The 10,083-nt window shown below is 33.6% G+C and overlaps 1 pseudogene; it reads right to left on the bottom strand.

The window, feature by feature from the left end:
• Positions 1-522: 522 nt before the first annotated feature.
• LOC118607033 lies at positions 523-641 on the bottom strand (annotated as a pseudogene).
• Between the last annotated feature and the right edge of the window lie 9,442 nt (positions 642-10,083).

Raw genomic sequence — 10,083 nt, 5'->3', positions numbered from 1 at the left:
CACACCAGTTTCCACATATAAAATTGAGAGAGAAGTGGGGAGAGAAGAGTAGCTAGGAGTCTGCTATAGAAATTCAAGTGAAAACTGTGGCTCCTGACCTGGGAGGTGGCAGTGCAGTCAGAGAGTTTTGGGTAGAGTCTGAGATGTTTATGAGCTTGTAACTGATTAAATGTGAGGGTGAAGAAAATGAAAGAACCAAGAAGGTTTTTATAATATCTACACTACATATTTATACTTAAACAGAATTTTAAAATTTCCAACCACTCTTTGCATGTCTGAATGTCCAGTAAATTTCTGAGCTAACTGTAACTATTTTTTTGTAGTATGCTATGCATATTTTTCTCGCACAAAATTTATAAAATTGTGGGGGAATATTTATAGAGAATGGATGAATTATGATTTGTTTGGAATATAACCCACCAAAATTTATTAAGCACTTGATTTGTACAAAGTATCCTTTGATTGAACTACAAAAATATTAGAAATAATATTTTTTCATTGCTGAGGTTTTTTTTTTTTTAAAGCCTACAGCACCCAGTATTCCTAGGTGGTCTCCCATCCAAGTACTAACCAGGCCCGACCTTGCTTAGCTTTCGAGATCAGATGAGATCAGGCGTGTTCAGGGTAGCATGGCTATAGACCTCATTACTGAGTTTAAATGATAAAAATAGTTTTATATTTGATCAATGGTATCTTAAATATTTCAGTATTGCAGAATATAAATTGAATCTAGAAAGTTCAGTCATCTTGATTTGGCTTAACAGCGTGTTTCTACAATTTGGAAAAAACCCAAAAACGTATCCTTAATAATGGTAAGTACCACTTATTGAGCTCTATGTGTCAAGCATTGTGTTAAGTAGTTCACATGCATATTATTTCAATTTTTATTATAATATTGTGGGGGTAGGTAATTTTTTAATTTTGTATGGGTGAAAGAAATGAGGCTCTGAGAGGCTTAGGTAATATGCCTAATGTCACACAATAAGTAAACGGTAGAGCCAGGCTAGAATTCATTATCAGTGCTCTGTGCCTCTAAATCTTGTGCTCTTTCGTAGAGCTTACCACCTAACTATGCAATTTCTGGGCTTATCAGAAGCTTGGAAACAATGCAGATTTGCTGACAGCCCTTAAGAAAAATCTAGAACTTTGTACTCATTCATTAGTTTTTATAATAAGCACCCTCTTAACGTTTCTAATTAGAACTCTTTTCATAATAATAATCAATAATGCTCTTTATTGAATTTTGTGCTCTTGACAGATTTATGTGTTCACATCAAGTTCCTCAGTTGCTGCATTGTTAAGCAATTTGCATTTCATTTTTTAAATCTGACAAATGAATAATGTGGAAATCAGCAGTAGTGTGGGAACCCTTAACTTGCAATGTTCCCTGTGTTAATTTTTTTTTTTTATTTTTTAGATTTCCAACTCTCACCTTTTCATTGCATTTGATATGCATCATAAAAGTTTCTCCTTGGCAAGTTCATTGCATATGCTTTTTGATTGCAGTTAGAGCCTTTGAAATTGCTGTTAGGCATAGTGCAAATCATTAATGACTTAGGCCTATGCAGAATTTAGAACAAATAACTGCAGTCAGTTTCTCAAATAAATTACTATTAATGAGTATAGTAATATGATACTCTATAGCAATGTAGTTGACGGGTAACAACTGTCCATTCAGCTCATATTTCCCTTTCTCTAGGAAAGAATAAATCAATGTCTTTTACATCTTAAAGCTGATAAAGATAAGCTTTTGATGTGTCTATAATTTTAAAAGAAGTATATCATAATTTTACTGGAAAACATGAAAGGATATTGTTGAAATTCATTTGTGACCATTCAAAGTTGCTGAATAATACTGGGGAACTTAAGTGAAAAAAAAACCTGTGTGATAAAGGTAACCTGAGATCTTTTGTATTGATTTAAAATATTTCTTTTGAAAAATGAAGCAGTTAATAAATTTACACAAAGGGAAACTGGAAGTATCACTCTCAAACACATAATCAAAATGAGAAAAAATGCAAAAAAAAAAAAAAAATCATTCTGTTGTGTTCAGAGTAAAGGAAGGTAAATGATTACCTGTATAGCAATACTTGGTTATGGATGAAGTGTGGAAATTCTCAATAATGAAGACATTAGAGGCATATGGAGCTGTGCGACAGAACATTGGTTTATAGGTTTGTCTCCTACCTCTACTACCTGCAGATGAGTTTGCATTTTGGGATATAGGTATATAAACAAATCTTCTCATTACCTTATAGAAATGTCTGCTAAAAGTAATGTAGGTAAACTGCATATATATTCTTTGCATAGTATTTTTGATATTTTCTAAAAGTTCCAATAGAAGTTAAATATCTGTTGGTAGCATTAGTGGGAAATGCTATGCTTACCTAGATAATCAATGTTTCACATATCTTTCCAAGACTTTTCCTTTTCTGATAACTTGAGTCAAATCTCTGCCTTGGAACCCAGTGTCTATTGGAAAAATATTAAAAACTTACCTCTGTTTTTGTTACAGAGAAATCTGATTATCATTGCTTAAAAAGTTTGGTAGACTCAAAAATCTGATTTATAAAACATTCCAAATGTTGCCCTACATCCCATTCAAGACCAAGGCCTCTCAGTTTTCTGAACTTTTCACTTTTAAAAAGATCTGTGCCTCCACTTCAACATTGCCACTCTGTGAAGCTATCATTGTCACCTTCTATTTGATCTTGTGCTTGAGGTGAGACTAAAGTTCAGTGGTCTCCGTAACTGAAGGATAAACTAAAACCAATATTTATTTGAAAAAAGATTTAGTTGAACAAAAGATTTCAGAGCCCATGTTTTCTGTTTTCTGTTACATTTGCAGAATAAAAGCTGCATTCAGCATTTTAGGGATTCTGTGATGGCCTAGAATGTGGTCAGCATTGCGCTTCAGGTTTTGTTGAGTCAGTCAAAGTGTCAGTGGCTTGATGTCATTGTGATGTCATTTGTTTCTTAATATGTTTCCTGGTTACTGCCTCATTACCTCCAATATATCTTGCAAGATATAGTGGACTGAATCACCTTAGTCAAGATTCTCCCTGCCCAAGAGCCTAAAATGTCTCATAGTCCTTTGTGCCTTTAATGAGTTTGCCATTATGATGAGTTTGTAATTTTGTGCTTATCTATTAGTTCTTTAGCATCTGTTGATGAAATCGGGCTATACTTTGCAATTCTCTCCTCATATCATTTCATTTTTTACTAGTTCACATTTGCATGTGCTATTTAACCTTCAGGCATCTCTTCCCCTTCGTCTTTTTTTTTTTTTAATATAATTTTTGCCTTGTTTTATTGTCAACATCATGTCTTTACTCTGAAGCATTTTGTCATCAATCTCATAGTTAATCCACCACTCACTTTTGACTTTCTCAAGTACTCAGAGTACACAATTTAGTTGGATATTTGGTTATGAAAATAATAGACCCTGTTTATAATGCTATTGTAGAATAAAAATACTCCAAGCCTTGATGAAGGGCCCTAATGTAGACATATAGGTGGGCTATTCACTGTTCTCAAAACCACAGCTTGTGATATATTCAAGTATTCACATGAGAATGTTACTGAAGTCTCCTAATTTTGTGCCAGCAAGAAGAAAAATGATGATATTCTGACTACAAACATCTATTATTCTGGATCCTTAAGATGCCTCTGTTATTGTATTTACTCTGGCACAGGACTGTGCCCTCAGTGACACAGAGTAATGATTGCATGTTACACTGGAGTCCCTAAGACCTTAAAATTTCCCTGTTTATTTGAAAGTCTTAGATATGAGAATACATGTAGAGTTAATTCCCTTTCCTGAAACCCAAGGGTATTAAATATAAAATGTAAAAAACAGGGAACAAATGCCATCCTAATAAAACTAGGTAACAACTGAAATTTATAGCTTGTGACAACATTTTGCCTAATACAGAAGCATGACTTAAATTGAGGAAGAAGGCTGAAATCTGATGACAAGCCTTGTTTTTCAATTACATATGCATTTCTCTAAATAAAACTTAGTGTCCTGAAGGGAGGAGAGGGGAAAAAACTGGAAAAAACAATATGTTAGACAGTTTTAGAGATATAAGCAAAGACAAATGAGGAATAAATAAATAATTCTGTGTGTCTAAACTTGTTAACTATGGAGCTTCCTTCTGAGTTATGGGACCACACACTGATCTGGCCTTTTGCCCAGTAGAATAGAGAACAGATTGGGAAAAAGTGTTAATGTCCATGTTATTTTTCTCATAGTTTTTCTTCATCGATATTTTCTTCTTCAATGAAAATGGGGTATAGTTTACCAGTATCTTATTTTAGGATTTTTATGCATAATATAAATATACATAGCTTTCATACATGTACATATATACCACATATAATATTACATTAGTGAATATAAAACCTATGCAAGCTAAATAATTTAAATTACCTTACCATTTCTTCAACCTCTTACACTTTATTTTTCTTTTTGAATGTCTTTATACCCGTTTCCCAGTCTTCTCTTTCCACTCTTAATATAGGAGTATGCAAACGGGCACAAGAATCACTGGCTTAGATATTTTAAGATATGCTACTTTTCTGTTGGTTAGGTTGGAGAATAATATAATAATAAGATTGTTTTGTGCTAATATGGTGTTTTCATATACATTTTAACAAGATCCAAAAGGATGTATGTATGTAATTACATATTTTTAAGACAGAATCTAAAGTCCATGATTTCTAAGCTCTTTCTCATTACAGTCACTTCAGACTTTCAAAGAAATAGTTCTACTTATTCTTTAAACAATTTACAGCTTTCAGCAGTAAATAAATAAAGCATAACAGATTTTTACTTAAAGGTTGCAGATGCCTCATGTACTTTTTTAGATGTACTTTTTAAAAGCTTAACAGTAACAGGATCATCTCTTTTGAAAGTATCATATGGTAGTTGGAAGAAGAAAACGTTTCCCATGCTTTAATTTACTTATTAATTCATTCAATCACACTTTTTATGCACCACAATCAACCAGGTTTAACAATAGTTGCTAGAAATAGAAGGATAACATGACGGGAATATGGCATGTTAGAGAATGTAGCTAATGAAAAAATCTGAATACTATGATTTTGTGAAAGGTCTAACGGAGATATGGAGAAGATTCCATCCTGATCTAGGTGATGAAGGAGAGTGCCTCTAAAGAATGTTTTTGATACTTGTATTGGTTTCCTATTGTTGCTGTAATAAATTATGATAAACTCTGTGTCTTAAAAACAAAAGTATCATCTTACAGTTCTGGAGGTCAGAAGTCCAAAATAAATCTGAATGTGCTAAAATCAAAGTGTCAGCAAAGTTGTGTTCCTTTCTGGAGGCTCTAGGGGATAATCCATTTTCTTGCCTTTTCTCACTTTTGAGAGACCTCCTACATTCCTTTGGCTTGTGATCAATCCTCTTCTATCTTCAAAGCTAACAATGGCGGGTTGAATTTGTTTCACGTTGTATCACTGACGCTGGCTTTTCTGTTTATCTTTTTCACATTGAAAAGGACCCTTGTGATTACATTGAGCCTATCTGTATAATGCAGGATGAACTTCCTAAGTCAGCTGATTAGCAATCTTAATTCCATCTGCAATCTTAATTACATCTGCAGCCTTAATTCTCCTTGCCATATAACATAACATCCACAGGTTCTAGGCATTAGGACATAAACATCTTTGGTGGGAGTGGGGAGATCATTATTCTTTTTGCCATTCAAGAATGAATAGGAATTAGCTAGATAATAAGAAATATCTAGAAGGGAATGAAGAGGACTTTAGCTCAGTATGCATGAAGGACTTGAATGGTATGTATGAGGAAAGAATGTGGCACATACAATGAGAAAATCTGATAGAGGTAGGAGGGTGAGTTCTGCCACATTTTGTAATTTCTATAATCTCCATTCAGCTCACAGTTTCTTAGTAGATAGTTTCTTCTATACCTTGCAAAGTTTTTTTCTAAACACAAACAACTTACTATTTGGTCAAAAACTCAAGAGGAAACCTATACAGTTTTTTGTTTTGTTTTGTTTTGTTTTCGAGAGCTCCTTATATATATTTCTCCTTTCTTTCTGGTACCTATCACTTTAAATTCTAGTCACTTCAGCATTTATGGTAGTCAGGATAATCTGCTAAAGATGAGCATCCCCTAATACCTGGTACTTTGAATATGTGAAGTTATATGGCAAAAGGTATTTTACATATATAATTAAGGTGACAGGCTTAAAATAGGGAGAGTCTTCTGGATAATACAAGCATATACCATCTATTGTTTATAGTAGGATGATAAATCTAATACCAGTTACTCTGTCATGAGTAACCATTTGAATAGATTTCTATGAGCTTTTGGATACATGTCTGTTTCTAGGGTTCTGAAATTTTATGATGTGGGTTCTTTAATCCATTGTGCTGGGCAAATGGTAGGCCCTATCAATTTGGAAACGCATGTCCTTAAATTCTGAGAAATTTCTTTAAAATATTTATTTGACAACGTCCTTCTTATTGTATAACCTGTTCTGTTTCTGAATACATGTTGCAGTTGGTTGTTAGTGTTCAAATCTTCTATATCCTTATTGATTTTTTGTTTAGTTCTTCTATCAATTGAAAACTATGATCATGGATTTATTTGTTTCTTCCTTTAGTTTTGGCAGGTGTGGCTTTGAGTATTTTGAAGCCCTCTCGGGTACAAGTACACTTAGAAATGTTACCATTAAGAACTAATATTACTTATTGAGAAGTCTCCCTCTTAGTTTCTAGTAATACTTCTCCTTGAAATTTACTTTTTCTAATACTAAAGTAGCTTTATTAGCTTTTGATGAATTTCTTCATTTTTTTGTAGTGCGGTTCTGCTGGTGATGAATTCTCTTAGCTTTATTTTATTTGCAAATGTCTTTATTTTACTCTTCTTCTTGAAGGCTAGAGTTCTGACAGTTTTTATTTCTTTTAGCACTTTAAAGTTATTATTCCTTTGTCTTTGATCCTTCATTATTTTTTGATAAGAAGTCAATCAGTATTCATATTGTTGATTCTCTGTGGTTCTTTTTTGATTTCTGTTGGTTTTCAAGGTTTCTCTAAAAAATGATTAAATAAGACAAATTAGGTCATACAAACAACTTTATTTAACACTTCATGAAGTAGACAGTCTCCTTTCTGAGCACTACAAAATGGGGCAGAAAGCAAAAAATTTTATAGGATAAAGAATAAAGAACAAGGAAGAGAGAAATAGAAATATCTGATTAGCTGGGGCCGCATAGTCAACCTCGTTTGGGGTAAGATGGCCCAGAGTTGGCATGCCATTCGAGGATTGGCTGACTGGATATCTTGTGCTTCTGGTCAAGTGGAGCACTTACAGGGACATGAAAATTATCTAAGTTTTGGTTTGCTGATGTGACACCGTGGTCAGAGTGGCTCCATCATGAGCCTAGAAAGTTATTTGATCTTCAGCAGTTTGACTCTGATATGACTAGGTGTTTCTCTGTATTTTTCTTCTTGCTAAGCTTCTTGTATTTATGTGTTTGTTTTTTGCCAAATTGTGGAAATTATTAGCCTATATTTTTTTGAAGACTTTTCTGCCTTCTTCTCACTCTCATCTCCTCTTGGCACTTCAATTAGATATAGACTTTTTAATATTGTTCCAGAGCTTCACTGAGGCTCTGTTAATTAATTTCAATCTATTTTTTTTTCTCCGTCCTTCAGATTGGATTTCAGTTGATTGAATTTCAAATTTATTGATCTTTCTACTGCCATACATTATCTACTATTAAAATTCTCTGTGAAATTTTTATGCTCAACTTTTGGACTTTTCAGTTCTAGAATTTCATAATTTATTTTATATAATTCCCATTCTCTACTGAGACTCCTTATATGTTTAATCTTTGTGACCATTTTCCCTTTAAGCCCTTAAACATAAAGCTGTTTCAATGTTTTAAAATTTCTTTTCCTGCTAATTTTATCTCAGATTCCCTTCGTATTGATCATTTTTGATAGTGAATCACATGTTGATGTGCTGGGGAGAGTCTGGAGGAGTTCGGAAGTGTTTACCAAGTCCCTCTAACTTGGGGAACGCATGCCCCAAGCCTTGTTTTTCCTGTGGGGAGTGGCAGCTGGCATCTCTACGGAGTTCTTTCAGCCTTGGCAGTTGATGTTTTCCATTGATATTCTTAGAGGAATATTTTGGTGCATATGCAGGTTTTAGATTTCCCTGCTGCGCTTACATCTTTTCTGATGTCCTCCTGCTCAATTTTCAGTCTCAGATCCCTCCTTTGATATCTAGAGCTTGAGTTTTAACCTCTGCAACATGAGAATGGGAGTGGCTTTAGGAGTAAAGCCCATGTTTGCATAAAAATTTATCTTACTCTAGATGCTTCACTTCCCTGAAAGGTAATATGCTCTCTAGTACAGGGGTCCCCAAACCCCAGGCCATGAACTGATACCAGTTAGGAACCGAGTCACACAGCAAGAGGTGAGTGACAGGTGAGCGAGCGAAGTTTCATCTGTATTTGCAGCCACTCCAGCGCTAGCATCACTGCCTCAGCTGCAACTCACTCAGATCATCAGGCGTGAGATTCTCATAGGAGCACCGGTCACTGGTGCCAAAAAGTTTGGGAATGCTGCCTAGTGTTTTTCTTTGCTTTCGGTTATTCCCCAGTACCCTCAAAGAGTTTAATTTTTTTTTTTTAACATTTCCAGTTATCCATGAGAGGGTTAGTTGACTACTGAAAGCTGACTCACAATGATTTTTATTTTTTTAAACCACTTATTGAGATTCGATTACACATAAACAGCTGTACATATTTAGTATATACAACTTGATGAATTCGGTTATAAGTTTACATTTGTGAAACCAACAACCAAATCTATGCCTTAAATACATCCATCACCTCCAAAAGTTTTCTCTCATCCTGTTTAATGTTATTGTTATTATTAGAACTACTACTATTTGTGTGTGTGTGTGTGTGTGAAAGAGAGAGAGAGAGAGAGAGAGAGAGAGATAAGAATGCTTAATGAAGATCTACCCTCTTAGCAAATTTTTAAGTGTGCAATATGGTGTTGTTAACTCGGGGCATGGTGCTGTGCAGTAAATCTTTCGGACTGTATTCATCTTGCATAACTGAAACTTTGTGCCCTTTGGCTAATACCTTACCATTGTCTCCTCCCTCAGACATTTAATTACATTCTTCTAATTGAGTCTTACTAATGTATTACAAATATTTGGTATATTAATTTTAATTCCAACAATGATGTTATAGTTGCTTATTCTAGGATTTTATCAGTAGATTCTTTAGGTTCTGCATAGACAATGCTATCATACCTGAAAAACTATATTTTATTTTTTCTTTTCTACTTTTTATACTTTTAAATGATATAACATTTTTTAAATGTTTGATTTTAATATATTGCTAAGGATAGTAGAATAACAACAGTGATAGTAGCGTATACTACTGTTTTTGATGTCAAAAGAAACAATTTCAACATTTTAATATTGTGTGGCTTGCTGTAGTTTTTTATAGATACCTTTTATCTATGTAAGTTTTCTTCCTATTTTATGATAGTAAATGAATTTAAGTATTTTTTGGTATCTCTAGAACCAATCACTACTATTTTCTCTTTTAGTCTTTTATATGCCAAATTACATGAATTTCTTGTTTAATGTTAAACCAATTTTGCATTCCTGGGACAATTCCAATTAAGTCACAATATAATATCTTTTTCATTCATTGCTAAATTAGGTTCATTATATTTTTAGGGTTTTTGCATTAGTGTTTGTGAGTGATCTTTTCCTATAATTTTCCTTTTATATTCTCCTTATTAAGCTTTGTTATCAAGATTTTATTAGCTCCTTATAATGAGTTAGAGACTGTTCAGCCTTTTCCTGTATTTTGTCACAATGTGTATAAAAAGTGCAATAATTTGATATGGGATTTTTGGATTCATCATTAGCATTGTCTGGAAAAATATTGAACTCTTCCGATCATCAAAGTTCAAGCAATTTCCTTACTAGCTGTTTCGGGAAGACATTTTTAATCTATCTATACATTAGGAGTTAATTCTCTAGAACACTACTGTCCAATA

Source organism: Rousettus aegyptiacus, unplaced genomic scaffold (assembly GCF_014176215.1).
Source record: "Rousettus aegyptiacus isolate mRouAeg1 unplaced genomic scaffold, mRouAeg1.p scaffold_m13_p_8, whole genome shotgun sequence".
In the NCBI taxonomy this organism is placed as follows: Eukaryota; Metazoa; Chordata; class Mammalia; order Chiroptera; family Pteropodidae; genus Rousettus; species Rousettus aegyptiacus.
This window is presented reverse-complemented; position numbering and strand designations above follow the sequence as displayed.